The sequence below is a fragment of the Sphaeramia orbicularis genome, chromosome 9 (assembly GCF_902148855.1).
Source record: "Sphaeramia orbicularis chromosome 9, fSphaOr1.1, whole genome shotgun sequence".
Lineage (NCBI taxonomy): Eukaryota > Metazoa > Chordata > Actinopteri > Kurtiformes > Apogonidae > Sphaeramia > Sphaeramia orbicularis.
The window spans coordinates 20720758-20743988 of NC_043965.1; the positions used below are offsets into that span (position 1 = coordinate 20720758).

Consider the following 23231-nt stretch of genomic DNA (forward strand, 5'->3'; position numbering starts at 1 on the left):
AAAGAATGGATTAGAGTAGTAGTAAAAAAGACCGATATGCTGAGGACACATACTGTGCAGAGACTGCCGCTGTATAAACATATCTGAAGAGTGAATGCTAGCAATAAGAACAATAAGCATTATCTACTGTCAACCCTTGGGACAGAAAGAAACACGAGAAGATAAAGGAAGAGGATAGAGAACAAAAGAGGCACGAAGAAGCGAACAAGTGAAGAGAACCATGTCATTATTCTAAAACCCTGTTGTTTGAAATTGTCCTGCACCAGGGATTCAAAACATCTCCATCTAAACTACAAATATTGTGAACACACATATCCAGTAACCCTGGTAAGATGAACCCACAATTAAACTGACTATAAACTTAGCTAATTACCACCAGTCGGCCTATTATACATCTTTATTTTGTTCCGACCTTTAAAACCTGTCCTTTAACCTCTGTTCTTCTCTCGTCACTGACATTTTTTCCCTCCCCCACAATACGATGCTCAGTTCAGCGGAAAAGTATGTTCGTAGCATGGGACGTTTAAAGAAACTAACTCAGCCAGGCAAATGCTAACAGGAGTTAATGATGCAACAACTTGTACTTTTCCAGCATTTATCTCATATCCCGTGGTGAACCATGTCTAAGTGTACACATACTCGTAAGTAAACACTCAAATGCTGTGCATGAGTGTGTGATGGTGTGTCAGCGCTAACACTTACTTTGGTGTGATGTAACGAGCTGAGGGGGAGCATGATGCATTTAAGTGTAAAATAAGGGCTGTGGTTGGAAGGGGATGCTGAAAGTGAGAGGCTCTGCAGACTATGCTTCAGGCAGATGTTAATTTCATCAGCTAATTTGTGAGTCATCATCTACAGACCCCGCCATCTAGTCGCCCTTGGCAACGCTGACGACTCCAGACTGGCAGGCCACTCTCAAGTGGTCAAATCGGCATTGTAATGTGCAAGACAAGTGATTCTTAACACATGCTTTAACACCAGTGTGCTAATAAAAGGCGCTGAAAATCCAAGTGTGGATTGTGAATAGGCTGTAAAAGCTCATTTCAGAGGAAAAGGGATTTTTGAAGAGAAGTTAGTTTCAACATATTTTAAGCTCCACCACTTAACCACTACTTTAAACATAATTTTCTTTACAGAGGATGTTAACACTCATAACATAGACGGAAGATGCTGCTTTGGATTTCTTTTTGTCTTGTACTAAGTGAACACTCTCCACTAATATCATAATCAATAGACTTAAACAATGACATGGCACCCTATTAAACTTGTTGCTGATAAAGATGGATGTCATTGTTACTGTAGTGTCTGCACAGCCCTGTTAGCTCACAGAACAAATACTGGATCAGGTCTTATTCACTCTAGGCAAGGAGGTGGACCTTATCAACTGCCTGTCTGACAGGTAATGTAAGGCTAATGTGATGCTTATCATGGTGTTCACCTTTAAAAGTAATTGGCTCTGCTTTATTCCTATTATAAATCTAATGGTAACCACAGTGACTTTATATTACTGTAAAAAAAAAAAAAATCATTCAGGTCAGTCAGTCTAAAATACTGTATTTACAATTGTACTGAGCCCGTTTAAAAATTAATATTTGATAATGTGGACACAAATCCTGAGTAAAATAAAAAAATCTATGGCAAAAGAGCTCCATTGCTGTTAAGAAATTACATTTTAATTTATAACCTTTATTTAACCAGGAAAAAAAGCTCATTGAGATTAAAAATCTCTTTTTCAAGAGTGTCCTGGCCATGACAGCAGCAGCAGCAGAAGTATTATACAACATAGAACAGAATATATAGTAGAACTATATACTTAAACATTTCCTCAACCTCATGGGTTTACTAGATTTCATATCACTTGGAATGAGAATAAATATATGATTGAATGATTAATAACACAAAGGCATCGGCTCAAAATATTACATCTTAAGGCAAAAGTTCATTTAAACAGTTGCGGAGTTACTAGAAAAACAGTGGCCAGCTTGACCTGTAGTTTCAATCAATGGAGTTTCTGCCATCAGAAAATTGGGAAAAATGCCTAAATTATAAAATGAAGATTGGCGCTTCCTCTGAAGGTCTTTGGTACTCTTTGCTGTAATATTCACCTCTGCTTTCATTCATTATCCAATGCTTATCTGGGTCTGAAGGCAGCAGCCTAAGTGGGAATGCCCAGACCTCCTCCAGCTCCTCCAGGGGGGACACTGAGGCGTCTTCAGATCAGCTGAGAGATACAATTCCTCCAATGCGTCTTGGGTTCGCCCCAGGGTCTCCTGCCAGTTGGGCATGGCCAACGCCCCCCCAAGGACACATCCAGGGGCCATTCAGAAAAGACAGCACAACCACCTCAACCATTAATAAGTTGGTTGTACTTTATTTCACTTATACTATAGAGTGCTGCATTTTTTTAAAAAATTGTTGTATTGTAAATATTACATATACGCGATGAGTAATTTTAGCAAAGCCAATAATATAAAAATATATATTAACTAGTGCGTTGACCCATGGTTCCCCATGGGTCATATTAATACTGATATCTAGGGTCTGAAATTAGTAAATGCGTCATTCCTGTTTTTGACTTAATTTCCTGTCATGCAGCGTGGTACTGTGCTTCCGGTCAACCAAGCAACGTGACTGTAAGGCTATTGTATTCCAAAATGACTAATATCTTCCAAAATACTGGTCCTATCAACTTGGCGAGATATTCATTGTAGAGATGGGACTATTCCTCAACTGTAGGTACCAAACTGGCCAGTTAAAAATTACTCAGTTTCTCAGAACTGTGCAGACACACACACACACACACACACACACACACACACACAGACGCTTTGAGACCTTCCAGTATTATGATATAGATAATAAATAATAAGGGTAATATAATAATATTTTAATCATATGTTGTCGTGAGCTCATGAAGACTGAAAGAAGTTGACTAAAATCACAAAATGTCCATCGTGATAAAAACATTAAATTTTTTGAATATGTTGACGAGATCTAAATTTGTTGATACAAAAATTTGTTATGTACAAGGTCTGCTATAACAGGCTCACACCCTCCTGTTTTCTGTGTCATTTTTTTCCCCCAAGACATTACTGAATGTCTCCTTCAAGAGTAGCTATACGTTTCCTCAGTAATTTCCCTTGGAAGGGGTGCTTCCTGGCACACCCACCTAAGAATGGCTATTCCAAACAGTCTGCTGCTTTTAAAATTACCCAGGAGGAGATTGAGCAAGAGAAGATTACTTAAGGTGGTTTTATACAATGAAAACTTAGATCTGCTCTTCAAGTTTATGGTACATAATTGTGCGTGAAGCAAGTTCAGATCAGGTCATTTAAGGCAACTTTCCCACTATACAGAAGGAACCTTGACTAACATTTTGCAGTTTGAGCTGCCAGGGAGACGAAAAAGGAGAGTAAACGGGGCATGTGAGGATACGATAAAGGCAACAAAAAGATAGAGGGAGGAGCAGAGATGTGATGAGCACAGAGAAGCGCTTTGTCCTGCAGAGAGGTCTAGCATAAACAACGTTGTGAGTGGAGTGATCTGAACTGAGAGCAAAAAAAAAAGCAATTTGAATGAAGATAAGGAGTAAACCAACTCGTTGAAGCACAAAACAAACATACCTGTCAAGGCAAAAACGCAGGGGGGAACGAAACCCAGGTTTGAGAATAAAAGAAATGGGTGATGAGAGGAAAAGACTGATGATGAGAGGAAAGTGGAGAGAAAGAATGACATGCCCCCTGCTGTGGCTCACTGATAAAGAAGCGATGGTTTTCATGCCTCGGAGTGAGTACAAGATAAATGGGAAGCAGGATGAAAAGAAGAGATATAACTGATGTGAAACAAGTGGATATGGGTTGGTAGTTGCCTAGTGAGCAGATGAAGAGTGCAAAAAGAGAAAACAGAATAGAGAAGTAGATGAGATATGTTGAGAAGCAAAAAAAAAAAAAAAAAAAAAGAAAAAAGTGTGGGACCTAATTATGACAATGATGATAATGATGATGCTATGCACCCACAGCAGTGAAAAGTCAGCTTCTCTCAGCTCATCTAACATGCCTATTAAAATGAACACAGGCTAAAATCACAAGCAATGTGTTTCCAGTTCAGGAATTGTTATCAAAACAATATAATTATCTAAAATGGTTTGGACTGTGGAGTGAAGGCGAAATCTAATAATATTCTGGATGCTTCTTAGAGTTAACAAAACATGTAAAGCAGCGTGAAAGGAATCTTACAGGTTATGATTCACCTGTTGCTCACCTGGACATAAAATTTCTACTGTCCTTCAAAAACTAGATTCTTACCTTACCACAAACACACACATACACAGTACTCTAATGCTGCTCTTCCCACTGATAGTATCAGCTCCATTCACCTCAACTTGGCACAGCTTCTTTGACATTTTCACTGCAAAACACCAAGGACCCCCAAGTACTATCAAATGCCGTTTCTGGTATCACTGTTACTGATGTTCAATGTGGGCCAAAGCATTATAAACATGACCAAAAAAAAATCATGTATATCATAGAATAGTTGCTGCATCAACATGGTTGTCATGTTGCAACACTGGACATTAAGTCAAGCAAGCAGGAAATCACAAAAAATGCTGGACTATTTGTAAATAGATAAATCTAAATTAAAAACTAACAAAGCACTCAAAGAGCGTAGATCTCCACCAAGGCAGATCAGCCCCCCCCCCCCCCCCCCCCCCGATCAACACCAAAAATTCTTAATTTCTTCATTATGCCAGTATCTTCATCAAAATCCTTCCATAACTTTTTGACTTATCTTTCTAACAGACAGACAAAAAAACAACACCCCTCCTCAATCTCTACCAAAATGTAATCATTTGTTACTTGTGCCAGTATTACCATTTCCTGAAAATTTCACCCAAATCCGTCCATAATATTTTGAGCTAACAAACAAACAGACAAACCCCGATGAAAACATAACCTCCACTATTCCTTGGCAGAGGTAATAAAATAAAAAATAGAAAAAAATCTGTTACTAGGCTGATGAACTGACTGAAGAGTGTTTATTATTTATCAGTTTATATTTCACATGTGGAAATGCAACACACACTGAAATTGACTCGCTGCTTTGAACCCATCACTAGCTGAACATGCAGGAACACACCACACACTGCAGACTAGGAGCAGTGGACTACCATGTCAGGTGCCTAAAGAGCAAATGGGAAGTTAAGTGCCTTGCTCAAGGGCACATCTGCCAACAATAATCTGCCAGTTTGACTCTTCTGTCGCAAGCTGTTTCTCAACTTACTTGTCAAAGAAAATCTAACTGAACTTTGGAAAAAGACAAAAAAAAAAAAAAAGTTTGTATAGCATTTTATTTGCAGTCGTGTCGAAGGTATCACAGTAGTTTACACTGTGTTGCTATGACGACCAGCTGTACTATCCTGCAGTAGAAATGCAACGTGTTGGAAGTCAGGCCAAACTAAGCCAACTACAGGCAATGTCAGCAGATGGAAAAGTGACATATGTACTGGTGGTGTCTCGGATCATCACCAGATTAAAGTAGTCCGTACTAAATGGAAGGATAACTCAAGAGAATACTTAAGTGACAGGTGGGTGTTTATGATACCTAACATATATAATATGCATCTTTATGGTAAACATCTGTGGGTGTGTGTGAGAACAACATAAGAACCAAGACCGTGGTAAATGTCACAATCATAAGAACAAGAGACGTAATGGAATGTTTTTATGTGAACGTATGCCAGTATTTACAGAAGCATATGTGAGTGTGTGGCTAATGGATATTATGCAAGAGAGTGAAAGTGTCTCCCAGTGTGTGTATATGCGTGTATCTGGCACAGCTGCGATGGCCTGGTGGGAATGGGCCCGCAGAATATCTGAGTTTGACACTAATCCTATTACCTCAGGCTTCTCCTACTCCAGCAGATATCAGCTATCTCCTGTTGTTCCCACACACACTGCCCTGCTTGAAGGACACCTACGTCGTTGTACAAGTCAACATTTTGAAAGAACGGAAAACTTTATGTTTACAGGTGCTGTGTCCTAAAAGAGTATTTCCATAGTCACGTTTTAAACTTCATACAAACTCGTACTCTCATCTCATAACTTCACAAGTAATGGGGTGAGCCCCGAAAATACTGGAACTCCTCGTAAAAGAGCTGGAAAAGTGATCTAAATTTGTGAAATTGCGTGTGAACAGTTTCTTTTTAATCAGTTTAAATTACACCACAGACCCCGAGACTGCATTTCTAGGCTACTAAATTGTTCCAATTATAATGTAAATTAACATTTTAGATTTAATTCAATGACTGTTTAAATTATGGCTTCAAATCATTTAGCTGCTCAGACTAATTTTGGTCCAATTAAACTTTGGGTTTCTGTGAATGTGAATAGTGAATAACTGGGTAATTCTCAGAGGACTGTGTATTTAGGAAATGTGTGGGCTTTAAACTGTACAAAGCCATGCTGATCTGAACGCCCTTTCTGATCAATACAGTCCAAACCTGTGATGACCGTGTCTAGACTTAATCAATGGCTAAGCTCATCTGCAAATGAAGAAGCGTTTCAAGAGAGTCGGCCACCAGATGTCGGTGGCCGAGTGTTTCTGTGGTGGTGGTGGTGGGGGCACTTGAAAAAACATCAAGGGCTCTTTCAGCGCAACAAGCGACAAGTTGTGATCCTGCATAAATTTAACTAGTCACGCAACAAGAGCACGGCAAGTTTAATACAGTTAGCAGTAGTAGCAAAACAAAGAGCATTTGTGTGTCTAAAAATACAACTTCAGTGTAGACACATGACATTCCTAAAGAGAAGAGAAGTTAGGGCTGGGAAAAAAAATCAATGATCACAATATTTTTTATATCCGACGATATCGATATGTATCACAATATAAATCAAATCACTATTTTTGTCAAGCTGAAGTTTTCTGTTATTCATAAGTTAGTTGTGAAGACACCAGAAGGTTATTTTTGATTTAATTATGATTTATTTTCTGTCAGAGGTTGAACATGACAGATGCGCTGAACATTATACAACTGCTTCAGATAAATAAAACAGGTACATATATTTAAAACTAAAGGTCTGACCAGCAGGCAAAAGCTTTCAAGTTTAAAAAGAGAACACAAACAAAACAGACCATCTTCACGAAACAATGCCAGGGATATATACACGGGGGTGTGTTCCTTAACTGCCGTACACCAAAAGTGAAACGTAAGGAAAGGTGAATGTTTGCGTTCTTCACACAGGCTACATGTATTCATTCGGTGCACCCCTGTATTGTATTGAAGGCCCCGTACTGAAACAGTTCGTACCCTACTTTTCAGTAACCCAGTCGCCCGAGTTCTCGGTCCCATTTTCTCCTGAGGGAACACTCATTACCTCCTGCTGCAGCCCAAACATTAGTGTGTGTGCTGCGGCTGCTCTTACTTGACATGGCTCTAGTGTGATTGGTTCGGTGCAGTGCTACTTAATTATGACTGGCTGTTCTTACGTCTGTCAAAACATGGACACATGAATCCTATCAAAATTGTATAATATCTCATATTTCCATCGAGGACAAGTTATTTCGCGATATATATCATTATCGCTTCATCGCCCAGCCCTACTTGAAGTGACACTGTATGTGAAACAGCACATAAATACAACACCTGTTTGATTTTTTTTTTTTTGTTTGAGTGGAGCTCCTGTTGTCTTTTTTTTCTGCAATGGTTTTGACTAGATAATTAGGACCAGATCTTGACAGGCCCGAAACATTTTATTATCATAAACAAATTGAACCGCATATTTTGTCCACTTTCTGGAAATTCATTTACAATTAAATCTACATTAAGAAAAAAACTTGACTAATGACAGAGACAACAAATTACTTGCAGATAAAATTGGTATCACATCCACATTGCCCCTGGCGCTGAATAATTAATTGCAATGTTATCAAAACTGCAGTAAGAACAAGTGCGATGTCTAAATTACAGTGGCTGCAATTTTGTGATATAGGTAAAATGTGTCCATTTCTAAATAAAAAACAGGCTTGTAAATCATATGGAGACATGCTTGCTTGGCACAGACTCAAGCAAAAATGATGGCTTTATATTTTCCCTGTGATAATGAACTGCAAAAATTAGCATGCCACTAAATTCGATACTCATATTATTATCATAATATGATTACCCTTCAGCTATTCAGTCAGAAAAAAAGCAGATTGTAGGGACTGTCATCAGTGTTTTCAGAAAAAGCAAATCTCAGCACCCCCATAAGACAAAGCAGGAAAATCAGCCAAGCCTTTGATTTTACCATATGGTATGTATCAGTATTGAGCTGCACTTACTGGGTTAAAAAAAAAAAAAAAAAAAAAAAAAAAAACGTCAAACAAAGCCCAAAGAGATAAGATATACTCAGGAACAAAGTTATATCAATCGCAGAAAAAAAGAGACGGCTCCATTTAATACACAGACAAGCTGCATTAGAGGACAATGTAGGAAACGTCAGAACAGCAGAGAAATAATGGCAAGAACAAAGATGGGATTGTATAACCTGACCCCCCCGCACGCACACACACACACACACCTCTGTCTCCTTTCAGAGGTTACGTCAGCTCAGTCTCTTGACTTAGAGGGAGGATTAGGACTTGATTGCAGTAATTTCCTCACCAAATGAGGCGGCACAAATTGTAATGCACTAATTAGTATTGTACTAGAGGGCATGAGTCTAAGAACCCTTCAGCAGCCAGTCATAAAGGTGTGTATAACGCATACCTTTAAGTCTTCCTGTGTTATGTCCTGTATGGATGTTCAGACATACACACAAAGATGAACCAACTCCATGGAAAAGAAGAAAAAAAAAAACAAACACAAAAATGCAGTTATATTTTTTCTTTTCTACTGTCCTCATATATGTTGGTGTTGAAAAGAGAGGTATGACGGAAGCCACTAATAACGAATAAAAACAAACAAGTTGAGTGGGTTGCATTTAGAGTAACTTTGCATCTGTTATTCTCTTATTTGCATTTGCCAGCTCTAAGTAACATTTTAATCCACTCTACGGCATTCAACAAATTGTACAAGAAAAATGTTTTGCGTGTTTACCTTTAGAGCCATGAACATTAAGGATAAGTGTATTAACAGGAAACAGGATTGATAACATTGTCAAGATGGTAAAGTAAATCAATACATTTTCCTTTTAGAAACTTTATGCTCTTATAAATTTGGCTGAGTCATCTGCAGGGAGTTGGAGCATGCATGCAGCTGGGGCTTTGAGCAACAAGCTGGGTCAAACGGTGATATGTGACATCCTATCTGAAATCTGCTGAGCCATCTGGCAGGTTTGAAAAGATCAGTTTCTGCAATTTAAGCTGAAACTAGTGCAGTAAGGAAGCCTGGAAGTTTGGAACTTTGTTGTATTCAGTGATAATCCTCTTGGGTTTCATCAAGTCTTGTCATCAGTGTCACGTTCGAGGACGAAGATAAATTATGGCTGATGTGAAAATCAAAGTAAAGACAGCCTATTGTTCTAACTAATTTGGTGTAGGATAAATTAACTCTGTTTTCTAACTTTTTCACAGGTTCAACTCAGCGTGAAAGGTTGGTTTTTGGACTAATTGGGTGCATTGTAATTTTCTGCATGTACGGTAAGTATTTGCTCATTAAAATTTCTCACGCAGAAACTTTCAGAACAACTTTATACCTTACTTATTCCTGCAAAGATTAACATTCATATGCAAACTGAAAGCCAAATTATTAAAGCTGATTTCCAAGAAGGTGTTTCGATAAATTTGTTTGACTGATTATTGCAGAGAAAAATTGAATTAGTCCTGACAGACCCATTTGCTGCCCTTGACAATATCAATGAGATATATTCTTTGGTGTGCCGGCTCATTTCCCACAGGGAATCTCATTGTACTTATCAGTGATGTGTAAAACCGATAGCTTAGTAAAACTTTATTTGAAAATGGAAACAGAAACTCGCTCCATTACCGGTTCTGTTTCCAAAATGAAAAACTTAATGAAAAGTAGCTTTTAGGCACAAGAATCCAAAGAAGGAATAATGTCAACAGCACTGAATCGTGCTGATTTGGCTTTCTGTCACAAACTGCATCAAACCCATTTGTTCAGTTCCGCTGTAGCCTGTGGGGTATGTACACGTCTAACAGCTGCACCATTTACACTCTGTACTGTCACACATTAGACAGAAACCTGCAACAGCTTTATTGTGGCAGCTTTATGAAGTGACAAGTCTGTATTGTTGTACAAACTTCAGAATAATACAGTGACTGACTAAAAATAACCCGTGATTTTCTACACTGACAAATTACATCTTTCTGCTGTTTTGGACAAACGGCAACCTGAAAAAAATATATAGCAAGTAATGGTCAAAAGTTGAGCTGCATATAAACTCCTTTAGAATTCTGTGATGTATTGGTTTTTACTTGGTACCTAATATTTAACCCTTTATAGGGCACTCATAGAAATACTCTGAAATTCAAAATGTCAAACTTACTGTGTTATTGGAGGACAAAACAAACAAAGCTTTCTTATTTGTTTATTATTTCGTGACATATAAATAAATAAATATATATATATATATATATATATATATATATTTTTTTTTTTTTTTTTTTTTTTTTTTTTAATCAAAATCTTTTATTGTCTGTATATAGTACTTTTTTTTTTTTTTTTTTTTACCACACACTGAAATTCAACCTCTGCTTTTAACCCATCTCTAGAACATGCAGGAACACACCACACACTGCAAAAAAGGAGCAGTGGGCTTGCCATAGCAGGCGCCCAGGGAGCAAATGGGGGGTTAAGTGCCTTGCTCAAGGGCACATCAGCCAACAACTTTTTCTGCCAGTCCGTGGAATTGAACTGGCTACCCTTCGGTCACCTTAGAACATTACAACATAAGTGCTGATCCAGACACCTGTCAACATCCACATCATCCCTTTGAACATCATTCCTTACATTAGGACCATGACTTCATGGTACCTAACAAAGCAGGTACACTCACTGTTGATGCAGAGGTGGACCTTACAGACCCTGTAGACCACATTTAAACACAGATTATTGCCTCACTGTCCTCACTGTAATTGTTGCTGTTATAATGTCTTGTAATGTACGCTGAAAATACCAAAACTAGTCACTTGCCTGATAAAGAGTTAAGGAGTTAATGGGCCAGTTAAGGCACTAATCCAAGCCTGAACAATAATGTGGCATTTCTGAAAAGCTTTATGACAGCGTCTCGTTTAGCTGCCACACACACGCCTCCTGCACTGTAAATTAACATTTCCTCAGTGGAGGTTTGCTTTGACAATCAAGGTTAACACTTTCCTCAATTAATTACTCCACCTGTCCTGTGCCAAAAACCAATCAGTAAATCATTTTGTGACTATCTGGCAAGCCTTCAAATCGACTGAAACATTCTAAGGGTGAAAGAGAAAAAAACCCCAAAAAGAGCACGGAGGGTGAGCAGGCTTTCACTTTTTCCAACAATCAAAATCACTGAGATTGGTTTCCAGTCTAATGGGCCACATGCAAAATGAATCAGCTAATTATGACGCGTTATCATCAGTTTACAACAGTTAATTATCAAGCCAATGATCAATTACTGTCATTTGAATCAGACTAATTAACTCCCAATAAATTCAGTTGACAGGTGAAAATCCTAAATGCCTGTCTGTGTGTGTCATCTGTGATCTGCACAGCTGTGGCATTTACAGAAGGAGAACACAAGGCACGCATTTGTACAAATGCAGGAAGGCAAAATTATTGCAGCATTGTTGTGGTGCAAGCTTCACATGTCAAATCTTCACAATCCCTGACTTCTCATGTTGGCAGCATGTTGGAGACCATTAAGGTGCATCTAAGCACTGTAAAGCAACTCTAATGAGAAATGTTATGGCCTTTTCATGTGGTAGTAAACTTTAACTGCTATTCTGCAAAACACAATGCAGACAATTGGAATTTCTGAGAACAGAGGCAAAAAAAGAGAATACACCTTTATAGAATGAATATATATGAAATTTATAAATATATAATGAATTTATATTATGAATTTATATGAATAGAGTTTTTATTCAGAAGTTCAGATCTGCACTGTTTCTTTTAAGCTTAAAGTTTTAATCTGTTTTATCTAGTTATCTGGGGGTTTTTTTTGGTCTCATGCCTATACTTTTCATTGCTTCCCTGCTGTAATGCTTTTAATGTTTTATGTAAAGCACTTTGAATTGTCTTGTACATGAAATATATATATATATATATATATATATATATATATATAAACAAATCTGCCTTGCCTTGCCTAGAAGACATTTCAAATCTGCACCAGTGGCAGTATTTTGTGTGAGGAGCTGTATTTCAGCACGACACTGACCCACAGCATCGCTCCAAACAGACCACTGCCTTTCTGAAAAAGTGGCCTAGCACGTCGTCTGAACCCAATCCAGCACCCGTGCAACACAAGGTGGAGGGACGGCGGGTGTCCAACATCAGGCCGCTCAGAAATGTTGTCGTATAAAAGTGGAAGGACATCCCTGAAAAGACTAAGTCTAGTGTAGATTAGAAGTGACTGTGGTGTCGTGTCTTTGTTTTGTGGAATAGCAGTTTTGTTTGTACAATTAACTCACAAAATCTGTAATGAAACAGTGCCTTTAATGCAGCTGCTTGGAAAAAAATGTAGTGAAATAATTTTCAAAATGCAGGGTGCACTTACATCTATGGGTTAGAATACATACAGTACTATATCATACATACAGTACTCTATCTATCTATCTATCTATCTATCTATCTATCTATCTATCTATCTATCTACCTACCTATCTATCCATCTATCCATCCATCCATCCATCCATATCCTTGACATTGGTTGAAAACCATCTCACATCTGCATGTTGTTACTTTGGTGTGAAGCCTTTTTAGTTGGAACGGAGGAAAATAGAAGAACAGATTATGGTTTCATTCTCATAACATTATTATAATTATTGATATTGTTATGGCATTACTACCAGCACTACCATCTTCAACTGCAGTACTCCAAACCTGACCTGTTTCCAAATGGAAAGGGTCAAGTATTTTTATTTCTTTGTTTGATCATGTTTCTTTCATCTCCTCATGTGCTCGCCCTTGGCTAATTTTTTCTTCATTTGGTTTTTGTTTTCCTTCTTTTGTTTAATGGCAGAGGATGTCCCATTGTAGCATCCTGTAACTGGTCCAGAAGTCATAACCACCTGAAGTATATTTTTGCAAACCAAACCATGATTCAGTTTGGTCTGGCTTGAGTCCACCTCTTTTGTCAGACCAAGGTTTGGCTGTTTGAGCCAGTTTCTGGTCCAGGGGCGGTTTCACGCCTGTAATTTTAGTTTGCATCACTGGAAAAGTCCAAAAGGCTGCACAAAATCTGTTGGGTGTTAAATTGCCCTTGGCCTTAGAGTGTTTCTGACTGATCTCACACTGAACATGGGTGAAGTTAATGTGTTGATCGCACTTTTCTAAGATGAACAAAAAGGTAAACGCTGAAATGCTGCAAATATTTACAACAGGACAAAGTAGCCGATCCCTGAAATATAAATGATATCTCAGTACAAAAAAACACTGCTTTTCTCTCTCCGCTGGGTTAATTTGTAAAGTAGTAAAATTACAAAACATTTTTAATCCTGTCTCACTAAGAATGCATACCACCCATTATTCTTGTGGATAGATGACTGTAAAGACAAGAAATGACAGAGAAGGAAACAAATTTTGATGGCTGGGTATGCCTTAGGCAGCACAAAGGAGAATCTTTATATCTGGAGCTGCAAAAGAACACTGTCAGCGAGGTCTGTTATTCAACAAAACCAAATTATGCTGACACTGATGGTCTGCTTGAGACTGGGAGCAATAATAAAGAAAGAATGGCAAGTCTTCATTACTAATGCTTTGTGTGCCCCACAGTGAGTCGATAACAGTGAAACTCATTTCCTATAAATTTATACCTCTAGAGGACCTCTGGGGTCAATATGATTGTTCATTCAAATTAAATAATGAAAAACTTTTGAATGACAATTTCATGATTAATTGTTAATTCATCAAAGCTTTGGAAACATCTATTCATGCCTGTACAATAGCAACCACTGGGTAATAAAGTAATAGGTGACATTTTCTGTCATTACCTTTCTTGAACAACAAAGTTGTGCATACAATTGGATTGCCATTTAAATCAACTAAATCAGGCCTATTGCCAATTCATACAAAAATAATGAATATAACAAGACAATTTCACAACTAATTCCTAATTCATAAGTGCGAGAAAATAGTTCTGATTCCTTCTAAGCAATTACAGCCAACGGGTGAATGTAATAGGTACAGTTTTTTAATCTTTCTTTTACAAATTTCAAAGCATGTTCATTTAATGGGATGCCCTTTTAAAACCCTATTCCATCAGCAAGTTTTACTGGAGGAGATCCTTTAATTGGAATTTTTACTCAAGCCACACTCAGATTACAGGAGGTAGCGTACGCAACACAATATCTGCTACAGCTCTCTGAAACCAGAAACACTGCTCTGATCCGATAGTGAGAGGATTCACGGCTGAAAAGAATATGGTAATGAGATGGCAAACTTGTCAAGTTAAGCAAATTTAGTTCGTTGCTTTCCTTTCCTAACATGTACGCCTGTATATATCCATCATAAGGTCTGAGATAAGTTATTCCGAAGGGTCTCTCCGGTAAAACCCCCCTGTACTCGCTTTCTCTTGCTTGTTTATAGCGGTGTAATGAGCTGTACTGGAAACACCCGCTACTCTTCACACGTGTATGTGAACAGACAGGAATCCACTCCAGTTGCGATTTCAACACATACAGATTTGACACATTATTCGACTGATTCTAACACATCTCTCTGCAAAACCAATTCCCAGAACTCTGTGTGTAGGGGCTGATGCCTATATGTAACACTATAAAAATCAGTACAATAGTGTAAGGATTTTTTTTTTATAGATAAATGCATAATTTAGATAATTACCTATACATCTGAAATCAAACTGGGAGCGTAATGTTTGTTACATTGATATATACCCACCATTAAAAATACCAATCATAGAACGACAGTCTTATGAAATCCAACCCTTAAGCTTAATCACCTGGAACAAAAAGCTCATCAGTTACTCATTTTAGGGAAATGCTATAAATCGGTAAACCAAGCATTCTACTCAAATGAACTGAAACCATGTTTAATAATTTAAGAAAAAAAAATAAAAGGAAAGAGCAAAAGAAAGAGGTGATGAGGAGTGAAGAGGTCAGATTGGTTGTTCTGCAACGGCGCTGCACAATCAATCAAATCACAATCACAATGTCAGCCTGTGCAATTTTATGAATCAGAAAAGGCTGTAATTTAAAAGGCTTTAGTTGAAAAAAACACACATTAAAAAATTATCAGCATTATTTGTATTTCCTGTTCACTGCTGCAAGTAGAAATATGGCCCACAATAATCACAATGTGGTATTTTCACCAAATTATACAGATCTAGTCTGCTACATACAGCAGTGACGTTACACAGTAAACAATGACTTAAACAGTTTCTGATCACAGACAAGTTTACACAGTTAAACCCTGGGTCATTTCTGACCGGTGGAAATCATTTCATTGTAACACAAAACAATGGAGTCGCTGATGGCAGGGGTTTCATTCATAAAAAAAACAAGTTATGGTCAGAAAACAGCCAAGGTAAGACTAGATTTATAATCATTGCTTCATAATGTGACCTTTATTTTTGCACTTCTTCAGCTTGTTCAGTGAGTTTTAGCAGTAGAGATATAATACAGTTGGATCTGCTTAGTGTTAGGGCTAGCGGTGCAAAGTTTGTCATGTCAGTAGCTTGTTTTAGATATTTGTCCATTTAGGTGCATTTTCTTTGAGTTGTATTCTGTATTTCTGAAAATTGGTTTTGTTGAGCTTTTAGCTGATGTTCTTCTGGTTATGTAGATGTATAGCATGAGTATATTACCATAACTGTTGCTTAGCGTTACCATGGCAACACAGACAGAACTGCACTTGTCCTATGCTGTGTTCATACCAAATGTGGCACGACAGAGAACGCACCACTTCTTTATTAAACAACTCTGCATCTAGTCAATTTGTTTTAAGATCAGAGTAAAAACTCACAGATCTTGCAACTCCCTCAGTTTTTCAGATACTTTTTAAAACAGAAACTAACAAGAAACCTTAAAGCCTCCTCAAACGATACGAAAATTAAAGATGAGATTCAGCACACCCATTCTTCAGTTAAGCCAGTAAGAGTGTGACAAAAAAATAATGCAGCTTGTTCAAATGTCAGTGCATGTGTAGGTTGTTGATATAATAGTGTATCATATGTGCGTGTCTTATCTAAGTTAAGTGGGTGAATTAATTTAAAAAAAAAAAAAAAAAAAAAGCTGCGATATATAGTTTTTGCAGGAATTTGGCACCCTGTAGAGTCTGCAGAGGAAAGTATTTTGGTGCTTCTCATGTAAGAAAAGTGAAGACTCAACAGAGATCCATTTGAAATTACTAGACTAGAGGAAGGAAGATGTACCCAACGTACTAACCTACTTATCTGTTGCAGACTCCCAGGTACAGTAGAGAAGGGGATCTTTGTTGCTTATCATACCTTAACCCAGTGGTTTTCAAATGTTTTCTCTTGGGTCGAGTCTCCTGCAACTCCAACAAAATTTTTAATGAAAGAAACATCAGTTTTATATGCATTCTTCTTGGTTTCCTTTGAATAATTTGTTGTGGATATTAAAAACAACTTGAATTTTTGCTTCTTTTTTTTTTTAACAATACAAATGAACTCAACCAGACAGCTCCCCAAGACAATACCTTTCCAAATAAAAATATGGAATGTGCAATTATCTTGTTATAACAATTAAATTATTTTTTTAGGGCAGGCAACTGGCTGGAATTACCCTGTTTTATATTGTATATGATCTCACAATGAAAAAATGTAAACTGTTCAAAGTACAAAAATGGAAACGTTGCATGATTTTCTTTTTGGCCCAGAAAGATACTTGTCCACTCTCCAAATATGACTAGAATCTTTGTCTAGTCATACGAGAAATCACCATGGCAAATTTACTTTTTCATGGTGATGTTCACTTTCGCTTGATCGGCCCCAGCAGTGGATTTGTTTAAGGTATGATCTAAAAATGAGTTTGAGGTGCTCTAACATCAAAAACATCAATTCTTGTTGCCATGTCCTAAACTGGAAAAAACAAGATGAAAAAAAAAAAAAAGCAGCCAGAAGCGATCTCATGCCCAAACCCCCACCTCCCAGCAACCCTCTGAACTATTTGACACTACTCCACTCGACTATTTGTTTTTGGCCACATTCTATTGCGTACTATCTCGACATGGGTGGCATTGTTATGGTAAAGTGAGAAGAAGTTCCTGTGATGCCATTTGTATGAGACACAAGCCCCAGCTGAGCAGGTCCTAAAAAATACTACAGGTACTATAGACTAACGGAAAACTCTAAAAACTAAGTAGAGTTGAGTAGAGTCAAGTAGGTGCTAATGGAAAAGCCCCAAATAAGAGTTGTCAAAGTGATGCTGATGGATGCATATCAATTTCTAGATTTTTTTTTTTTTTTATAAGGATGCGAGTTACTTGCACTGTACAGGAGTCACAAAGCCACTCCTGTACAGTGCAGGACTTAAAATGTCCAAAAATATATCAAAGTGATAAATTGATGTGGTGGGAAAAAGACTTTGCGGAGAATTTCCACCACATTTTTAACCCTTTCATGCATGAATTATGAGAACCTTAATCAAGATTTTTTTTTTCCTGAGTGTTTTTATTCCTCTTTAGGCATGAAAAAAAAAAACAATGATTGATTTTTTTTTTTTTTTTTTTTAAATCAACCTGTTTTTCATGGAGTTACAAAAATTTCCACTCAGCTACACCATGAATTTTATTCTTGAAGCAAAGAAACATGTATTTAAAACCCAATATCATAAAGTGATATGAAAACAGTGAAATGAAACCATGTTTAATGCAGCTAATCTGATGTTTTCTCACATTTGAACATATTCTAATGCTACTTATTACTCACTTCATGGAGATAATATGCAAAAAAATAAATATTAACAATTGATTTCCACTCGAGAACCAATCAAGAGCAGCAAAGTTACAATAATGGTATGAATTGCAGTTTATGAGATGGTGCATAAGTGTCCACTGTGTTGGCTGATATGGAACTAAAACAACAAAACCCATGAATATACAAGAGAACAGCTGGAGAAGAACTGTCCACTGGAGTGACCACTGTGCATGAAAGGGTTAATGTAACACAAAAAAGTCCCAATGAAAACAGTAAAGTCTGTGAATGAATCCACATGAATGAAACATTTTTCTTCCATTTACACACTGCTGATGTGTATTGCTGTGTGATAAATGAATGAATGTTGACGTGTGAGTGATGCACATATATCTATGTTTTAATTACATATTTGTATGGTTATTATTACTATTTATTACTATTACTATTTATGAGTCTGCATCCTGACAATGCACCTACATTTCATTGTACATTTTGTATAATGACAATAAAGTATCTTATCTTTTGAGTTACTTAAAAACCACTGTGCCAACACGGAAGCCTTTCACAACAAATACACTTGTCTTGCTTGGTTTTAGTGTCTTAAGTGGGGTTAAAATGACAATAACATCACTTTTAAATCAAGCAAACAAAAAACCTGCTGTTTACCTCTATTGAAAGTATGAAACAGCTTGATACAGGACCCACACTGGCATTGTGGTCCATATTTGGTCACGACTCAGACACAGAATACCATATACGGTTTAAACATTATTCTTGTTAAGAAAATGCACAGGCTAAATATATCCTCTGTCTTCTGTGTTAAAGTGACTTCATAAATCACCGGCTCCAATACTGCATCTGCATCTGTATGTATGTGTGCTGCTGTGCATGTGTCACTGTGTGTAGACAAAAACAGAGAGAAAAAAAGTAGGTTCAAGTGGACACGGACAGCACAACAAACAGATCCCATGTCATTACTACCCAGTGGACAAAGTCTTTGATGTGGCCTATCCTTCTTGTTTGATGGTGCTGGCCTTGTAGATGAAGAATAAGAATCAAATGATATATTATGAACAGAGGCCTGAACACAGCGTCAGTTAGTCTAGTCTAGTCGCCTGCAATACTGAGATCAAAGGGAGGGAGGCTCACAAATCTCCGACAACACTGAGAACAACGCTGACAGGTTTTTAAAAGTTATTTCAGCTCAGATGGCTCAGCACTGCAGTGGTTGAGAGGGACAACCATCAACCGCAAACTTACTGGTTTGACTCCCATTCCAAGTTGAAAGAGGAGACAAGGAAATGAGGGTAGAGCAATGGCAAATCAATGCACCAAAAGCCAAAGAAATTAAACAAACTACCGTATGTCCTCAAATACGACCTCAATTAAATGCTGAGTTTCTGAGAATAGCCTCGGGTGTGGTTAGCACAAATAAACGCTGGGGAATAAAGAAAAAAATGGATAAATGTCTGAATAGCTGTGCACGTCAATTACGTAAATTGTACATTTCTGACTGTTTAACAGAATAAATGTGCAACTTTCAGCTTCTTTGTTGTCCAGGATTACTCATCTAAAGTATTATTATCTGATTTCCATCACTGTGTTCACATCAAATCCACCCGCTAATTTGTAGCAACATACACCATGCCACGAGATTCACAATTTCTACTGCTGTACATGAACGTTTCAAGTCAGAGTTTTCACATGTCCCTGCAAACATTTCCCGATACAAGCCTTATTAAGAAATATAGAATTTCTGTTGTATGAAATGTGTGTTGAGTTTGTATTAATAGCATAATGCAGTCATTTTAACTGCACAAACAGAGGCCTCATTCTAAAATATGACAAACTCTACTTGTCAAGCAGACAGAAAAATATAAACCTGCCTCTAATAGAACTCAAATAAAGGCCTGTTACCTCCTGCAGTTAAGGTAAAGTAATGCAAATCAATCAGCTTTTATTATTATTTTTTTTTAGATTCTCTGGATCAGCAAGTTAAAATACCTTGTGATTAAAGTGTGGTAATGTCATCAAAAGGCTTTTTTTGCCCTCTTTGTATAATACCTCATGATAATTGAACGAGACATTATATCTTCTATTTGACTGAAACATTTCTCTAGGATTTCAATTCTAGGAAATTTCATACCGCTTTAAGGGTGACACAGGTGTAGATGCAGCAGTAATATAATAATCATAGATCTTACATAGTCATACTTGAAGTCCAAACCCCTCTGCTGTGCCCCGTGAGACATAATCTCGAGAAAAAAATATGAACAGTTGTCAATAAGAAGAGGGGGGAAAAAATTGATCCTGTCTGAATTATGCCATCATGTTTGCCAATCTGAAGGTTAACTTTATGAAAAGTTTATACCAAGAAAACTGTGGTTCGTGGCATGGCAGTGTCTAGTTTTGTGTTAAGCAGTTCAGTTGACTGCATTTCTCATTGCACGTGATACATACCATCAACACCAACATGGCCCCTGCCTTGGTGCATTTTACCTTAATCCTCAAGAGTGAGGTGGAAACCACTACAAGTCTGGTCACGTTGATACTGCAGAGGCACGTTCAGCACCTCTGAATAGATCGTGGAGAGAGATGATGATGCCACCTCTGCGACTTTCAGGACTGTATAGTCTGTACAATTATATATTTTCACTACCACCACATATGTAAATGACGCATTATTCAAATTGGATCAAATAATGTCTTTCACCATTGAATGAAATAAGGTTGCATGAGGCACCTTGGGATGGGACCTTGGCTCTGGTAGTTATAATAGGTAAATACTAGTAATAAAAATGCACACATACATGTCTTAGCATAATTATCCAAAAGGAAATTCTTATTGTTTAAGTTAACACATGGATGTATCAAGTGTTTCACTAACCATTTGTAATTCCAAAGTAACATTTTTACTGCTTTTATTCCTTTACTTCCTTTTATTCATATACAAAACCTTCTAGACGCTAAAATGAATTCAAATTGTCAATTGAAAATACCGGCTTTCCTTTTCCTGTCTTCCCAGAAGGAAAAAAACACTCCAAACTACTTCACATGTAAAAGACTCAGCCAAAGAGCCTTTTATTTTCTGCCTTCATTTGGTAATTTCTAAGTACAAAGTACATGAATATGCAACATGGTGTATTTGCAATTTTAAGCTACAAGTCACAGCTTTTCAGGACCTTTGCCTAGAAACACCCATGTCGTGGTTATTATTACTATTTTTTTTTTATTGCTTCTTATTTTTGTTTCCACTGCAGTGTCATGGATGGCAGCATCCTGATCACTTGAAGCCTGAACAGTAACAACTACCGAGATGAAAAGGTCCCACAGGTTCCATTACAAACCTAAGAAGAAAAACAACACCAATGCACGCGCTAGTGCCATTATAAGAAGGCTACTGCAGGAAGTGTGAAGCGGTGATGGTGGTGAAGTGAGGACAAGCAATCTGGACATTTTATGCTTCCCCCTGTTGTTCTTCCTTTCTGCAGGATTGCAGGTGCCTACACAGAAGCATCAAATCTAATACAACAAGACAAAACAATACAATCATACAAATATCACCTGCAGGCAGAGTGACAGTGATGTGACTATTTGATGAGAAAAGGCGGCAGAAGCTGTAAGATGAGGACAGATGAAAGGAAAGACAGAAAGAGAGAAAAAAAAAGCAACAACTGAGAGGTAGCAAGGGTAGTTTCAAACAGAACTGTAGAAAAGAGTTTGTCTAAATTTGGGTCAGACTGAAAAACCCTAGCTTGAATACATTCTGCATTTTCATATACAGAGCCCAGGAGAAATAACACAGCTGAAGTAAAATAATTGTTCTCCTGTCGAATTATACCCAACAAAACACCCAGCAGAATCCTTTATTCAGTATTAATATGCATTGCATGTAGAGGGGGAACTCAAACTCATCTGAAGAGGCAGGAGGAGGAGAGAAGTCAGCCCCTTTTCATGTGTCTGGCATTAAAAAAAAACCTCTGCTTTGTTTAGAGGTAAGTCAAGCTATATTTACTTGGTATTGCTCCAAGTCCCTCACTACCTGCAGTCTCTTCATCCTCTAGAAAAATGGCACTCTTTGTCCCAAGAGCAAGTTTCTAAGCCAGGACTTCTGCCTTTGCCGGCTGCATGACTGGCAATGCACCAAACCCCTGCACCTATTCCAGCAGACTGTGACTAAAACAGCAGTTTAAGACAACAGGTATCAACTACTGCTGTGTAATACAGCCAAAAAATCTCATATCCTGATATATGACTTGTCATATCCAGTCAACGTTATCACAGTATAGCTCAGAAACACTTTATATACAATGAGCACATGTAAGGGCCTATTTCTCATTACATTTTGAACTATATTATCAGTAAAGTAAAAATGATACACATTTTTCTACTGTCATACAAAACAAAAACAGCACTAGTACAAAGTAAAGCTGCATTTAACTGAATGCAAAAATAGCTGAAACACAATGACACAATTTGCATGAGACTGCTTTAACTGAGCACAAAGGTGCACACTGTATTGCTTGATTTATTGCAGACACTGCTATTGCCCGCCCTTTGTTTTTTTTTTTGTATTCTCCAAAAGTGAGGAACCAATGCCCAGTCGGAGGTTCACATTCATCATGAGACAGAACAAAAGATACCCTCTGTTTCTCCCAAGCTCAGTCAGAATGGCACAAACATAAATTTTTATGCACACGAAAGCTCCACAAATATGTGCACACCTGCCAATACAAGCCAAAAGAGACAAACTGGAATATTTGTGAAGGTCACGGGTCTCTTATTAACTTTCTCTTCAGACTGAGAAGTGTCTCGTGTGGGCACACCCGTCAGTTGCACACATGCGTTCATGCACGTCCTTGAGCGCACACACCCACACGCATTAAGAAGAAGAGAGAGGTGCAACTTTAAGTCTCCTCTTCTTTATTCCCTGGAGCAAAAAGTCAGGGTCTGGACTGAGGTGATAAGTGCACTGGGATACCACCCTGCAAACACACCATGGACACGAACACAAATGCGCGTGCACTCACATACACGACTCAGATGAAGTCACTATAAATACATTCCTCTTGAGTCAAACACTGATGAAAATACATATGATATTCTCTTTTGCTTGAGCACTCATTTGGAAAGAGGCCATACAGAGACAAGGATATAATTAAACAACATATTTACAATGTAAAGCATGTTGCA

The 23231-nt window shown here is 37.7% G+C and overlaps 1 protein-coding gene across 2 annotated transcripts in view; it reads right to left on the reverse strand.

Annotated features, from left to right (window-relative positions):
- Window positions 1-23231, reverse strand: part of ipo11 (importin 11) — a 147341-nt gene that overhangs the window by 9337 nt on the left and 114773 nt on the right. The window lies entirely within an intron of this gene.